Raw genomic sequence first — 16,350 nt, 5'->3', positions numbered from 1 at the left:
GATGATGTTGTTAATTGATATGCAGATTTATTCGTTATTTGCATATCAGTCAGTTTGGCGGTGCTGAGGTGATGAGGGAGTGAAAACAATGAGATAAATAAAACACCGGGGACCGGCAGTAAAGAAATAAAAGTATTAAAGCTTTAGTGAGAAACAAGAGCAAAGACAGAGAGAGCGGGGGGAAAGGTTAACAGCACACCTGCTGTTCAGAGGTGTTACCAGTAATTTAGCTAAGGTAAGCGATGTCATTTCCACACCTTTATTTTCTGCGTTCCAGTTTCAGCTCAGTTGAGCTTTGTTTTCACTGCTTGCAATAATTGGAGGGTAAAAGAACTGAAAGAAAAAATATATATATTGAAAATAATTTAATAGTTTTCACTTTAAACTGGCCACTGTGAAACAGAACCATACTGATTGTGTCTGTATGTGGACAGGAGCTGCTGGAAGATGGACTGGTTCATTCCAGTCTAGACTGCTTTGGCGTGGGAGTGTCTTTGCCATATGGCCTGCTCTGGCACTCACGCGCTGTACTCTTCACTTGGCTGAACATTAAACAGCGATCGCTCACTTTCTGTTTACAGACTGTGCTACAACCATCACCCAGCAACACATTTAATGCTTTATTGTCTTTAAAAACAACGCACCTACACTTTTCCCATTCAGCTAGTAACAGAACATCTCATCACTTTATATCATGTCATATTTCTTTTTACATTTTAGATGATATCTAACTGATAGCCATTGTTTGATCGTAGCTTTGCATGATTACACTGCTAAAGAGATGATAAATAACCAGCTACATACTGAAGCAGTAAACATGGAGCTGAAGCAAGAGGATGTATTCAGAGGAGTGGAGCCTTTTATACATATTACAACTGAAAGCAGTGAGAGAGAAAGTGTAAAGATAAAATCTGCTCTAAGCTGCTATCATAGGCCCATCTTAATAGCCTCATGCCTGCAAATGTTGTTCTTTTTTTTAAAGGAATGTTTTTCTGCTAAAACTGACTTTAAAATATTGTTTCTTTGTTTTAATCTACCAACTGTAGATGTGTGACAATGGCAGTTGTTTTTTTGGCATATGGGATGATGTTGTTGTCACTGTTACAATAATGCAAGTTTAATTAGCTTTATTGTCACAGTAACAGGATGATGCTGCACCTGGTTGTCAGGTTTAGTGGAAAGCACCCTTGTCTTTGATATTGAAGGAATTTGATGGCAACAGCGTTGCTAATGAAGATTTAACTGCAACTCCTGGTGTTTCTTTTTGCACTGAATTAAATCACAACAAAACAATAAATCAAATGGCCAGTGCTTAGCATTGGTGGAGAAGTTGGGACTGATGAGGGAATCTGATCTAGTTACCTTAGCTGCCTGGACCCTGCTGATATAAATGAGCAAGTAGGTCTCCCAGACAAATTTCCAAACTTGAAGCCAGAGGATCTTAAAAAAGTATCTGGGAAAAACGCTGGCCTTCAAAAGCTGAAGGAATCTCTGAAAATCTCTTAAAAATAATCATTCACCTGAAAAAAACTGGACACACCTCACTTATCCACACAGTGGCAGCGAAAACATAGTGGCTTTCATTGAATGATATTAATTAGTAGTATAAGTATTTTTACTGGTACTTCTTTCATCTCTGCATCAATATGAGGAGCTTTTATTCTTCTTTAGTAAAGTGAACCTTTGGATAGTTTAGACAGCTGAAGTTAGACGTCAGTTTAAAATTACAGTATTAAACTGTAATTTTACACATCCTTTGTCTTTTACACTGAATAATGATTCTGTATAATTTAGCAGCAGGCAGTGTGGTTTCCCCATCGTCAGTTAGTACACTTTACAAGCCTGTTACACTTTATGATAAAAATAAATCCTGTTTGATGTCATTCATTGCTCTTTGTTACTGGCCAATTCCTCTTTGTTAGTGAGATGATTTAGCTGAAGTGACCTTTTGTCTGCGGGCTGCACAGTCTGTCATCAAGATCCGATCAGCTTTGCACTGTTTCTTTCGACACAGTTTTCCTGCTTTTGTTTCTCTGTGGGCTTCTAAAGCTTAGCCTTTCTTTAGAAAGGTCAGCAAAGCCCAGCTGGTGCTCGGCGTATGCATGTGTATGTGCACAGAACTCTTGCGCCTTCGTGCAGTAAATCGTGCAGCGGTTTTATTAGCTGCTCACCTCTGCGAGCCTTGAATCCATCATACACACACATTAACATTCAGACAGGCACTGCCTTGCTTCGGGGGATTGTTGAGATGATGTCATGGCTGAAACCTGACGAGATCTCAGCACATTTAATTCATTAGGACAGTGGTAAAACCTAAACACGGGACCAATAAAACTAATGAGGAATTCTGTCTTTGTCTCCACAGGGGTCATCAGACGTGAGCAGCTGCAGCACAACAGTGAGTCAGAAGTTTATCTTTCCTGTCTTTTCATCTTGGTTTTGCAGGTGTATGATGAATAGGCCCTGTCCAATCACTTTGACATGCCATATTTTCTTTCTTTCTTTTTGTTTCCACAAACAAATGGCTAAAGAGTTGATGCAGAACCAGCCTGATTTTTCGCCACGTCAAGCTGTCTTGATAATGTGTTTTGGAAAACTGTCCCTTAGGTGGTGATCCAGACACATCTCTGCAGCTGCTCTTTGTTACTGTGCAGCTAAGGTCACTTTCACATTTTACGTGCCTTAGATTATTCTCAAGTTTAGTTTGGTTTAAATGACAAAGAAAACTGCTTTATCACATATTAGGATGCACAGTTTGTTGTGCATGCTTGCAGGTTTATTGTTGATGGAATCCACTGCAGTCATCTTGTAAATCTGCATAACATCACTGTGAACTACAACACAGGTCTCTAGTTCTTACTGCCATTAATGGACAAGGCAAGAAGGTGCGCTAAACATTCCTCAGAGAGTTATAAATGGTCCACATTGACATGCTCGTCCATGATGTGAATCTCCCATTCCAAAGATGCTCTATTGGATTGAGATCTGTTGACTGTGGAGGCCATTCAAGTGCAGGGATAATCTGAGCTTTGTGGCACGTTGACAGACGATAGGTATACTGTGGTCATATAGGGATGGACATGGTCAGCAATAATACTCGTACACTGTGGTGTTTAAACAATGCTCAGTTAGGACTGAGGGTACTAAAGTGTACCAAGAAAATACCCACACCATTACATCAGCAGCAGCAGCCTGCATGGATCCATGCTTTGATCGTGTTTACCACAAATTCTGACCTGAATGTTGCAACAGAAATCAGGATTCATCAGACCAGGCAAGATTTTTTTCTGATCTTCTGATATCTCAGCTTACAGGAGTGGCACCTGGGGTGATCTTCTACTGCTGTAGCCCATCTGGTTCTGCGTGTGTTGCTTGTTCAGAGATGCTCTTGTGCACACACAACACCATTAGAGGTGTTGTGTGGGAAAATCCCAGTAGATCAGCAGGTTCTAAAATACTTAGATGAGTACTGGAAATGAAACACTACTCAGCTGACTTTAAATGTGGGGTGGCACTCGAATCACTTTTCTTCCCCTTTTTGATTCTTGATTTAAGCTTCAGTATCTCCTCATGCCTAAATGTATTAAATTGCTTTCATGTGATTGGCTGATCTGAGATCTGCGATAATGAGTATTTGAAGATGACCTTAGTAGTGTAAATGGAAGCTTCCTCACTTTTTGGTTCTCTGTAGTCTGGATTTGAATGCCTAGTAGTTTAATTTTCAAGTCTATGAGATTTGTGGCATGAGGCAACTCTTTTCCTTTTTTTGTATTGAATTTGGATCCCTGGACACAGACAACTTTTTATGAGCAGGATTGTGTTCGGTTAACAAAAAACAACAGTGCAGGACGACAGAAGCTAAGATAATAACTGTTTTTATTTGATGCCCTTTAATGAATTGCTGAAATATTGGTATAGTGTTTAGCTTAACTTAGTTAGTCCCTGGATTTGCTGTGGCTGAAGTGTAAGATAAGACTCCAGATAACCTTTGTTGGTCATTTTGCCCTGTGTGGTGAAGAATGCCTCTACTTTCGGAGTATTTCATGAGTATCTGATCAGTGCAGCACTGGTCACAGTTGTTTTCTATTTTTATTGATTAACTTAGCTAACTTCTTTGTCAATATTGCAGCAAAATTCAAAGTCCTGTCCTTTTCTGGACACAAAGTGGAATTTTTCAGCACAGATTGTAAATGGTATGAATTTAAACTGTCAGCCTTAGTTTCAGTTACAATATTTCTTTCTGAATTCAAATGTAGTAAGTTATTGAAATGTTTCTTGCTCCCCTAAAACATCAGGAGCATTCTAGAGTCAACGGTCACATTACTTTCTATGTGGTAATCTTGTGAGGAGTGAGCCTTCTGAATCAAAACCCTGCTTACACTGATCAGTTTGAATTCTTGATGTCAAATTTAACTGGGAATGGTTGACTGTTAAAATGAACATCTACTGATAAAATGTTATCATGAATCCTGATCTTTTTTTTTTCTTCTGTCTTCTTTTTATATCAATCAAGCCTGGATTAAAAAAAACAAAAACCACGCAAAGCAAGATGCAAGATGAGCTTTCTGAATTTCAGAACCTCTGATCTGTTTTTATTTTGCCTAAACTACAGTTTACGTATCCAACTAAATACCAAATCACATTATATAATTCAAACTGAGATAACTGAGATAATTGTCCGAATGGACAGACGGGACTGGAGCGCGCACTGCTTACAGCCTTTCATTGTGCATCACTACAACTGTGTCTTCATCAGAGCCGAGCAGTGGAAAAGATACAACATAACATATAGTCAGACATTTGTCATTGGATAACTGAACAGGATTTCAGACAATTTATGAATGAATGAATCTAAGGTTGGATTTGGTTTGATACGTATGTTTACAGTTGCCAGAACACCAACATCCTGCAAGACTTTCAGAGGGACACAGCCCTTTAAAGTTTGAAATGTATAAACTACATCTTGTGATTCTTGGGCTCAGAAAACTCAATTAAAAATTCTACTAAAAGGGACCAAAAGCACAAGCATGGTGTAGAGGTCAAATTTAGTCACTTCAATTATCCAAAGTGTTACCGTACATAAGGCGCACCTGATTATAAGGCACATAAAGCAAAACAAAACAGTCAGATAAGTCAAACTTTACTCAACTCATTCTTCTTGCTTCCTCCACTTCCGTACCATTGATTCATTAATGATGAATTCTCTTGCAGCTGCTGTAGTCCCATGTTGTTGCAGTATATTAATACTAACCTCGACTAACCTCGTATTGTGGATGAAGTTTGGTTTGTTTACAGCATCCTGCGTTGTGATCGCGTTTGTCCCTAACCATCGGGAACCCTCCCATTAACGAGTGGAAAAAAGTTAGCATTCATCTTCCAACTTCACTGTGTTTATGTTATGCTAACATAGCTGTGTTGCTAGCGATCGCGTAGCAAATCATTATATACCAGCTAGTCCAACTTCAGTAACCCTACAAAAGTCACTGCTGTTTAGTTTTCTGTCTTCATTCATGTTGGAAGTGATAGCAGAGCTGTACGTTTTAATTTTTTCAGAAATCTCTCAGTCAGAACATGCTATATCATGTTTAGGTGGAAACTAGCGAGCTAACTTCCTGCTAACTTCTAATTCTGTTAAATTTAATAAATTCTATTTTCATTGATGCCTGGACGTTAAACTTAATTGTTACACCTGGTAGAGCAGCAACACTGATCATTTTATTAAAGATGAAAGAATTTAGACAGTTTTTAACTCTCAGTGATGCTGCTGTGTTCATTTGACTTTGGGACCTGAAGCGGACTGAGTTTAGGACCCAGATTACTCAGTGAGGCTCCTGACTACAGTAGCCATAATGCTCTGACAATCCATCAAGCGGTGCAGCTTTGTAGCTTTCCAAAGTCATACTAAAACATTTTTTGACAGATGTCTGAGCGCCGTGTGTGACAAAAAATCAGTTCGAGGTCAGTAAGCACAACCAGAATTCATGCATAAGGCGCACTGTTGATTTTTGAGAAAATTAAAGGATGTAAGTGCGCCTTATAGTGCGGAAAATATGGTAGCTATCTACATGTGTTAACACACCTGTTAATCATTGCAGCCATGTCCCTAATTATAACCCTTAACAAAACCAAACAGATGAGCTTTAAAACATTAAAAATGACACACTCTATCAGATCAGATCATCATCATATCAAAGCATCAGGTGAGCCATTTAACACATCATAGTCGTAAACAGAAAACAATATAGACTTCAACTTAATATCACAGGACTGAAAATACAGACAGTACAAGTATAAGGATGCAAGAAGGGCAACATATGAGAGGAAAACTCACAAAATCAGTTTTTCCTTCATCGGAAAGAGCTCCAATGTCTCTAGCTTGTGGATCCATCTATCTATGGAGAAGTGAGCTAATGACATCAACAGCACCTCATGTTGGAAGTGATAGCAGAGCTGTACGTTTTAATTTTTTCAGAAATCTCTCAGTCAGAACATGGTATATCATGATCATTACAGGTATATCATTACAGAAAGGAAAGATTAGAAATTAAAAATAAGTTAAAGTTGGTAAAAATAAATAAATAAATAGAGTCTGAAACAAACTGCCTAGATTCAGACAGTTTGGCTTTTGATTTTTGCGACCAACAAGTATTTCTAGGCTCTGCTCTCTGGAGGTTTCCATGGTAGCAGCTGTCCTGATGCGCTGTAATGATGACCTGAGGAGGAGTGAAATGGCTGATTTTTCCTCTGCTTTCTTGCTCTCTCTGCTGTGCTCAGTGTGTAGTTGTTAACGAGAATGTTTCACTACAACAGATGGAGAAGATGGAGATGTGCTGAATTTTAGGATCATGTGATTTTTTAAACATTCATTGTGCACACAGTCTTTTACCCACCGACCCAAGCAGGAGCTTGTAGTAATCTTATCGTAAACACTGGAAATCTGTCTGGAATATGAGGCATTGATGTGATTCATATCATTAGCTTCATCTGCTTTAGAAGGATTCCCCATCAGCTCAAAAGTCAAATGTAGATTTAGCTGACGCCATGGGAGGACACATGCAGACAGTGCATGTTTTTTGTCTCTTTTTGGCAATACTTGATAGATATGAATGCATAAAAATCACACTCCATCATATAGTGTGTGAAACAAACAGCAAATTCTTCACGGAATTAAAACAGCTTTTTTGTTTATGTTGTTACATTTGACTTAAAATTTGACTTGTTAACCTAATTTTAGAGTTACATTACCTTGCATGCAGCTCTTGAAAGCACTCATAAAGTAACACCTACCAAACCCAAATCACTCAGCACAGTAATATTACTAATCACAGTGCTGTAATAGTGGGTGTTGCACAAAGCAGGTGCTGCTCCGCTGTTCTGTGGCTGAGACAGATGAGGCACCTCCAGGTAGTTTTCCAGCTGAAGATTTTCCGTTCCTGCTGACTTCCCTTTCTTTTCTGTAGCTGTGGCCACAGTGGCAGCGTTTCCAGAAAATGTTTGTGCTTGTCACCAGTTTCACAACCAGAGATGGGCAGTAAGGCATTACTGTAATTTGATTACTTTGATTTATTTTTTTCAAGTAAAGTAAAGGATTACTACTGCAGATAGATAACTGTTACTTTCCCATAAGCATGCTGCGTTACTGCGTTACTAAACCATGATTTTGATTGTGAGAGTGTCTCATGACATTTATGTACGAGCGTGCGATGTCTGTGGCAGCGACAGACGTGTGCAGATCAACAATGGATAATATGGAGTGCGGGAGAGAGTATGACCATGCAGCGTTTAAAAGTTGGAAGTACTTACATTACTTTGAGTTTGATTCTGTAAAAAGTGACAAAAACATTACCGTGCGCTGTACACTCTGCGTGGGAAGAAAACTTCTTTCTACAGTGAAAAATTTAACTTCAAATCTTGAGAAGCATCTAGCATGCTGCCACGGGAATGTGAAATTCACTGAGAAACCTCCGGATCCCCCCACTGACATGACCGTTGCAGCACTAGGCAAACTAGCACTAGCCCCACTCCTGCTAAACAGGTGAAAATAGTCTTAAGATAAGATAAGATAAGATAAGATGACCTTTATTAGTCCCACAGGTGGGAAATTTGTTTCGTTACAGCAAAAGTGCAAAGTTATGTAGCAGAAATTAGAAAACACTGGAATGCAATAAAATAAAATAAAATACTATATACAATAGAATAAAACAGAATAATATATACAATAGAATAAAATAGAATACAAATGCTATATACAACTGAGTAAGAAAATACAGTACAACTTTGTCAGAAAAAGAATTGCACATATAGCAGTCTTATTGCACATGTGTGGGTTTGATCAGCTGCAAAAGTCTTTGTTGTGGAGTCTGACAGCAGTGGGGAGGAAAGACCTGCGAAAGGAGCTGCTCAGTGCTGTCAGAGTCTCCTGCATGGGGTGGGAGATATTGTCCAACAGGGATGACAGCTTAGGCACCATTCTCCTGTCACTCACCACCTCCACTGGGTCCAGAGGGCATCCTAGAACAGAGCTGGCCCTCCGGATCAGCCTGTTCAGTCTCTTCCTGTCCCCGGCAGAGATGCTGCCGCCCCAGCAGACCACACCGTAAAAGATGGCTGAGGCCACCACAGAGTCATAGAAGGTCTTCAGGAGTGGGCCCTTCACTCCAAAAGACCTGAGTCTCCGCAGCAGGTACAGCCTGCTCTGCCTTTTCCTGCAGAGGGCGTCTGAATTATGAGTCCAGTCCAGTTTATTGTTCAGATGAACACCAAGGTACCTGTAGCTGTCCACAGCCTCGATGTCCATACCTTGGATGTTCAGTGGTTGCAGCTCCTTGGTTTTACTAGTGTTGATCTGGAGGTAGGTCAGCTGGCACCAGTCCACAAAGGGGTACTAAGAGGACTTAGTACCACTGAATCTTTGATTTTATTCATTTTTTGCTGTGTTTGACTTGCATCTAGTTGAAAGAGCGAGTTTAAAGACAAAACATGATTTTATATTTTATGTGCTGGAATATGTTAAACAAATTTCTTCTAGTCAACCACTGTTTGACAGTTTTTGCTTGATGCAATGTGCATAAATTTAAAAGATTAAAACTAATAAAACAATTTTAAAAAGAGAGTTTTTCATTTGATTCAGTTTTATGTGATGGAGAAAAAATTAGAATTGGGCTGAAAGGTCTTTTGCTTTATTACGTATTAAGGTTGTGTATCATGTTTTTAAAAAGTTACTAATTACTTTTGAAAATAAGTAATCAGTAAAGTAATGGGATTACTTTCTTGGAGAAGTAAGTAATCCAACTTAAGTAACTTGAGCAACACTGTTGGTGACTGCCAGACACCACTTGCAAAGAGGTAGCTGCGGAACACCAGAGTGGTATTTGCAAGCAAGGTTATTATAGTTAACTAAAACTAAACTACAAACTAAAATTAGATGTGAAAAAACATTGTAGCTGATTAAAAATACAAATTAGACTTAAAAAAATTAACTTTGAACTTTGAAATCTAACAAAAATCTAATAAAAATATAGAGCAATTAGCCTTAGTACGACTGTACGTGTTACTGTGGCAAAAATTATGTTCATTCAGACATTGCATTTTTATAAAATAGTAAGTCTCTGCTTTTCAAAAGCTGTCTGTCTTTGCTGGAATACCTTTACGTATTTTTCCAAATCTTGCCTTGGATACATGGCCTACAATATAAAACACAGAAAATAATCATTTAAAAAGACTAAACCTATTAAAAATTAAACTAAAGGTCATTACACACCAAGACCACGTCATTTTTGCTGAAAACACGCTATAAAAATAATAAACTCAACATGATGAGCTGGTCCTGATGTTTCTAATCAAGAAAAGGAAGAAACTGAGATTCTGGCAGCAGCAGGGAGAGTCTCACGGTTTGATCCAGGAGATGAAGCTGCATCACAAGCGCTTTTAATACATATTTCAGGAGGACAGTGGGGCAGTTTGAACTCCTGTTGGCAGAGTTGGGACCACATCTGAAGAGGCAGAGAAATAATTTCATAGAGCCGATTGACCCGGAGCAACGTCTAGATGTGTGTCAGAGGTAAAATAGTATTGTTTTATGATTTGTATTTTTAGTATTGTTGTGTGTTTTGAGCTACAAGTAAACCTGTCGCCAAACGCAGTGCTCTGATTAGTCACATCTGTTTGTTTGCTTTTGAAAAATCTTAAAAAATGGTTTGAAAAAATAAATTACACAAATTCATCGAGGAAAATTACACGGTCGATGTGATTGGCTGCATTAAGAGTAGATGAGCTCATATTAAAAACTAAACATCTTCAAACAATAAAAACTGAACCGAAAAAAAAAAAATCACTCTGGAAACTGCAAGTATACTGAATTAAAAATAAAAGGCAAAATGAAATAAAAAATTATTTAAAAAAATTACACAACTATAATAAGTCCAGTTGCCAGACGGTCGCCAACACGTCTCTAGGCAGATGTGACTCAAACTACTTCTCTTCTCAATTGTGTTAAAATACCAGTGGTTGACACTCAAACACGACAAGTGTCACAAGTCAACACGTTCTCACTCCCGAGTCAGAAGTGTGACTCATAAGATTTTAGGCACCACAAGTTGAAAATTTGTTGTCCAATCCAAAGTGTACATTCATACCAGCAAGGTAACCTTCTGTGTCGCAGTCATTAGTTCTCTTGGAACATTAACTGGATGTAGTTTTTTAGCTTTGTGTTTCGCTTTTTCATCCTCTGGCTCGCTGACACTCAAAGCTGATGTTTGTCTGCATTTTTATTTTCACTACTTCAATCACATTTTCCTGTTTTACTCACATACCTTTGCGTCAGTAATGTGACTGGAATACTTTAATTTGTATCATTTCACTATGGATGCAAACCTGTCCACACAGCCCACCAACAGACAGCGATTTTAAATCCTGCTCATTGGGTCTAAAAATAAGTTGCTAAAAAGCCCCCCACCTCTGCCCTGGAAGTTCTGCTCTTACTGCCATCTTTGCTCTTACAGATTTCTCCCCATGGATTCTTGAGGCTACACTACTCTTTCTCTCTTTTAATTTTTCCCATCACTCACTGCATTAAACACGTTCACATGCATTATATGCAGGGCTCAAATGTTACAACCCTTGTATTTGTGTGTGTTCGTGTGGTAACTGCAGGCTGTGACAGAGCAATAAGGATGCATCAGGATGGATTAACACTGTCGCCGTCATCATACATTCATCGTTCTCCTCCCTCTGCTTCTTCATTCTCCTTTTCTTCTCCTCCCTTCCTCCCTTTCATCAGCTTCCCTACTCTATGTTCCTCATTCCATAGTTGCTTTGTCCTCTTTTCCCCCCCACCTATTCATATCTCCTCTGCTGCAGTATATCCCCTCATTACTCTTTTCTTTTTCTTTTATGTCCCTGCCTTCTTCTTACCTTTCTCCTCTGCTCCACACATCCTCTATCCTGTTATCCACCCCTCTTTTTCTCCTCAGCATTATATATTTACCCCCCACAGTCTCCGTGCATGCTATCTCATCTTTCATTTATTCCTCTTTTCACCTTACCCCTCTCCACCATCATCTTCTCCTTGTTTCCCCCGCCTCCTCTGTGGAGACATCCAAGTTCTGGGAGCAGCAGCAAGGCCAGAATTTACATCTTGATATATCAGTTTCCTGCAGCAGTGGAGGCGGTGATGGATGGCGTGTTGCCGGCGCCGCAGCACTGCCATGAGTTACCGTGGTGATTACCGACAGAGACGGCTACTCACTGGCCACTTCATCACAGTGACTGGTGGGGAAGGAGGCGAGAAAAGAGAGAGAAAAAGAAGAGAGGGGCAGAAAAACAGAAAGAGAAGTGAGGAAAAACACAATTGGAGGAGAGTGCAGGGAAAGGCAGCGGTGGCTTGTTGTGGCAGGAACAGGGAACAAAATCATCAGAAGGACAAATATTGGTGTGCTAGGTCACATAAAAATAAACCCTGAAAAATGCTGGGATTGTGCACAGTGATGTGGAAGTTGGAGTCAGGGCCAACTGATATTGTTTCCTTTTTGTGGGTCCAGTACAGAGCCATGCGTGTGAGGCCCTGCATATGTGTGTATATGTTATAAACCCAGAGGAACAGAGCTCATCTGTTGTCATGTGCTGGGTGGTTTCCTCAGTTTTGCTTGTTTTATCTGCTTACTTAAGCTTCTTTAGCTGCAGCGTGCTGATGTCTTCACAAAAACTGTTACCCACAGTACTCCAGATGGCCCGACGTAAACGGGCAAAGAAGTGACACGGGCTTGTGTAGCACTCTGTGGTTCGATTGTTCTAATGCGTGAAGACTGCACACAACAATGTTGCTGCTATACTTTAAAAACCTGGCGTAGCAGGGAATGTGCACCTCCAGTCTCTCTGTCTCGGTGTCTCATCGTGCGGTTGGTGATTTCATGTCTAGACCAGCCGCTGCCTGCCATCCAGCTGAGGGAAAATCTGACATGTCCTCCTCCCTCCTGCCCTCCATAAAACCTGAGGAAAAACAGATCGATGCCGGGCAGCTTGCTCATTTTGCCCCGGGCTTATTGAAATGGAAAGTTACAGGTTCTCGGACGTGTCAGCACTGCAGCAGCCGTGAAGGAGAAGGTTCTGTTAGTGGGACCTGCGTGCTGTGACAAAAGCAGGGTTTCATGATAGAAAGGAGGACCATAATACAGATCAGGTTAGAATTAAATAGTATGAATGGTTGCTTATTTTATTTTCTACAATCATTTTTCTATTACTTTTTATTTTAAATTATTTTGAATTTTGAATAACTAGGCAACCTGTCTCCTGGAACTGGCTTGCAATCAAAAGTGATTGTGGCAACTACTTGCAATGGATTGCCAAATGCAAAATAATAATAATAATAATAATAATAATAATAATAATAATAATAATAATAAAATAAATAAGGTAACCACTGATATTTCCTGTTTGTAAGGGGGTTTTCTTAAATGGACATTTGACTTACTTTTACTCAAGTATACCTGAGCCATAAATTTAAGTTGATGGGACTCTTTGTTATAAAACAATCAAGTTTTGATTGTTTTATAACGATCAAAACTTGATGCAAACGGAACCTTTCAGTCCGCAGCAACACATATACTAAATGTGTGCTTACGAAATGTAAGCACACTTTAACACAGAAATGAGCAATGTGTTTATCATGTCAAGGAGCGTAAAACAAAGGTTTTAGCTGAGTTCAAAGTCAAAAGATGAGGTAAATAATTTAATGATGATGAGTATAAGTTCTTTGCTGTTGGTTGTGTTGTAGTGTGTGGCAGGGAATGTGTGTTGTGTTAGTTCCCATGGCTGCTTGTGTCAAAAGGATTTACTGTCACAGAGAATATAGATTTTTTTTGCCTCGCTAAATGAATTAACAGTGTTTCCTTATGATGTAATCCGGAGTTGTCTATCAGTTAGTTTGTTAGGAGGCGGGGTTGTGTTTGCATATTTACAGCAGAGTGAAGGGGAGATGTGTATTTTTTTTCCTGACTGGTGAATAATTTAGTGCGAGGTGGTTCAACCTTGAGGTGTCCTTTCTGGTCCGAATGCGGACGACACCGTGAGGCTTCTGCTGTGGCCTCTTATGATACTTCTCTGTGGACACATTCACTCGCAGACACTCTCATCTTCAGCTTCATTTCTTTCACCTACATTTTTTGTTTTTTTTTTCTGGTGTGAGACATTTTGGGCTTGAGTCTATCCTCCAGACTTGTTTAATACTTCATGGCAGCTTGGGGAGACGACGGTGTCAGATCCACAAATCTGGTCATGCGGAAGAACATCGACCATGTTAGCAAACTGTCAGGGACTCTTTTACATGTGTCTTGCCTCTGGAAAAATGTCTTTCTTATCCAAGATATTGAAAGTTTGTGGCTGCCTTAATCCATAATTTACTGCTTACAGCTGCTTATGTAAAAAAAGACATCTCACAAACACACCTGCACTGGATGCTTGAGCCATTGTCAGATCTTAAAGCACAGCGTTTTATTGACCCATCCATCATCTCAACAATACATTTTCTCCACTTCATACAGTCTTGTCTCTATAGGCTCTATATTTGAAAACCTGCTCACTTAATTGATGAAAAAATGTAATGAAATTTGATGCAATTTTTATTTTACTAAAAGCGTTAAAATAAGAGGTGATTAAAAGAACTAGCCAGGTCTGTTGGGCTTTTTCAGATCTTTTTCAGATCTCTATGCCATAACCTTCTCAGGTGCTCAACCTGAGAAATGTAACTATACATTGAGCCAACAACAAGTCTGATTGGCTTGGAAGGTTATGGCAGACACGAAAGGTTAAACATGACATGAAAAAAAAAATCACAGGGGGAGGGGGGTGGGGGGGATGAGTACAGAAATCAAAAGACCTGGATTAAATCCTTTTAACAAAACATATAGATGTTAATTCACTAGCTGGGCCCGCGTCCTCATTTTAGCGTTTTAGTAGGTAAAGGTGAATGGCTTGGACATTAATTGAGCTGCGGTTTGGGGAAGGCCTCAAAGGGAACTGGCGATGGCTCCCGGGCCTGGCAGATCCCCATGTACTAAATAGAAGTGAAGAAGTTAAAGAATTGAAAAGGGGACAGAGGGAGGGTGGGGCACATAAACGAGAATGTACAGCTTGCAGAACTGTAGGAACTTATATAGATGATAAGCGGAAGGAGCGTGTTTGGAGGCGTGGTCCCGCTCCTGAAATTCCGATACATAATTTCCAATAATTGCTGCATATTTGACATGTTTGTCCAAAATTTAGTTGAGGTTGGCCCACCTGTTAAGGAGGTGATCGGGTACATACAGATATATATAAATACGTATGCTATGATCGTTATAGTAAGACAACTTATAACCATGTCTATGGTTTTCAACTATATAGAAGGGCACCAGTTGCTCCAAGGTGAGCACATGTCATGAGCTGAGTGAGGTCCATCCACTGTGACGCCACGATAGCAGGTCGTTTTTTACTATATGAATATCAGCAGGCGCACACTCATCTACTCCAAATATGTTGCTATCATTTCTGTATAAAATATCAAGGTTAATATGATTCAGCATTCTGCAAATACAAACTTTTTATGCTTTATTTAGAATTCATCTAAGCTAATCGTGCTAGCAGGTAGAGTGCACTTAGTACACGTTAGCCAATTTATTGTGAAGATAATTGCAGAGCAAACTCTTTGCATGTGAGAAGCTAAAAGATTAAATGTTTTGCCTTTTTGGTTATAAATATGACGATCAGTCGAACCTCCTCATATTCTGAGCTCTGATGATATTATGAATTACTGGTGGCAGCTCAGGGGAAATGAGCATGGCAGTGAGTCACAAACATGTACCAGTAACTGATGCTCAGTGACAATGAAATACATCCAATGATGCCTTCAGCTCTGACACCAACATGTGTAATATTATATCTCCTGAATATCAGATTGTTATTCGTACAGTAAGCTTATCTGCAGGGCTTTCACTCTCTCTCTCTCTCTCTCTCTTTTTTTTTAATAAAATGATGCATTTCCACCTGCCATCTCTTTGATCAAGTCACAATAAAACCTCTCTGCAAATGCATCGCAATTGAGAAATTGGCCCGGCTGTGGTGTGAATAGATACAGTGTGTGACAATGGAGTCTCACACCGACACCACACAAAGAGTCTATCTGCATGTAGGAGGAAGCAAAGCAGGCTTTCTATGCACAAAAGGAAGGCCTTATCGTTTCTTGATTTGATGCTTCCTTTGATCTCTTCCTCTTTCGTTCCCTCATTCGTCCCCTCCTCTCTCCCAGAGGCATCTGGCTGCTCTTTAATTGCTGGCTTAAATCAGATGAGGTGATCTTGCTGCCTACTCTTTGAATAAACGCCTCCATGCAACAGTGCTTCCATTAAAAAAAAAAGAAAAAATCACCAGAGACTCATGTCTAAGAACCTGTCCCTGTAATGCTTTCTTCATGGGGATGGGCTAAATTTCTGCAGATTAAGGACCATTTTCCTTCAGTAAGACCCCTCCTAGATTTTGTGTTCACGTGCACTTTATTTGTGTAGCTTTGTGGCTGTGTGTACCACTGCAGGTAAATAAATATGTATGAGTGTTTATGCATTGATGTACAAGTGTGTGTGTGTTTCCGGGGAATGCGATGCGGCGGCAGCAGCTTTAACCCAGAATAGCTTCAGTTGTTTGTGTGACTGTGCACCACCTCGTACCAACCCAGCTGAATAAACTTTATTCTTTTTTAGTGTTTTCTGAAGGCAGAATTACTCTACGCTTATGACTGAGGCTGAAAAGTGTGTTGGTTGTGATAAGAAATGAAAGTCTCCTGCTGCGATTTCTCCACACTCGGGCAATTCTTTAGCAATAAAA

At 39.7% G+C, this 16,350-nt stretch overlaps 1 protein-coding gene across 4 annotated transcripts in view; it reads left to right on the top strand.

Moving 5' to 3' along the window:
- Positions 1-16,350, top strand: part of enox1 (ecto-NOX disulfide-thiol exchanger 1) — a 136,879-nt gene that overhangs the window by 33,688 nt on the left and 86,841 nt on the right. For all 4 annotated transcript variants that reach the window (XM_084908485.1, XM_084908482.1, XM_084908483.1 and 1 more), the window contains exon 2: positions 2,366-2,398. The gene's annotated coding sequence lies outside the window, so the exon portion shown is untranslated. The remainder of the gene's footprint in view (positions 1-2,365; positions 2,399-16,350) is intronic.

The sequence above is a fragment of the Perissodus microlepis genome, chromosome 16 (genome assembly GCF_051167445.1).
Source record: "Perissodus microlepis isolate ML-2025 ecotype Zambia chromosome 16, ASM5116744v1, whole genome shotgun sequence".
NCBI lineage: Eukaryota > Metazoa > Chordata > Actinopteri > Cichliformes > Cichlidae > Perissodus > Perissodus microlepis.
The sequence above is the reverse complement of the archived record's forward strand: the minus strand, read 5'-3'. Positions and strand labels throughout refer to the sequence as shown.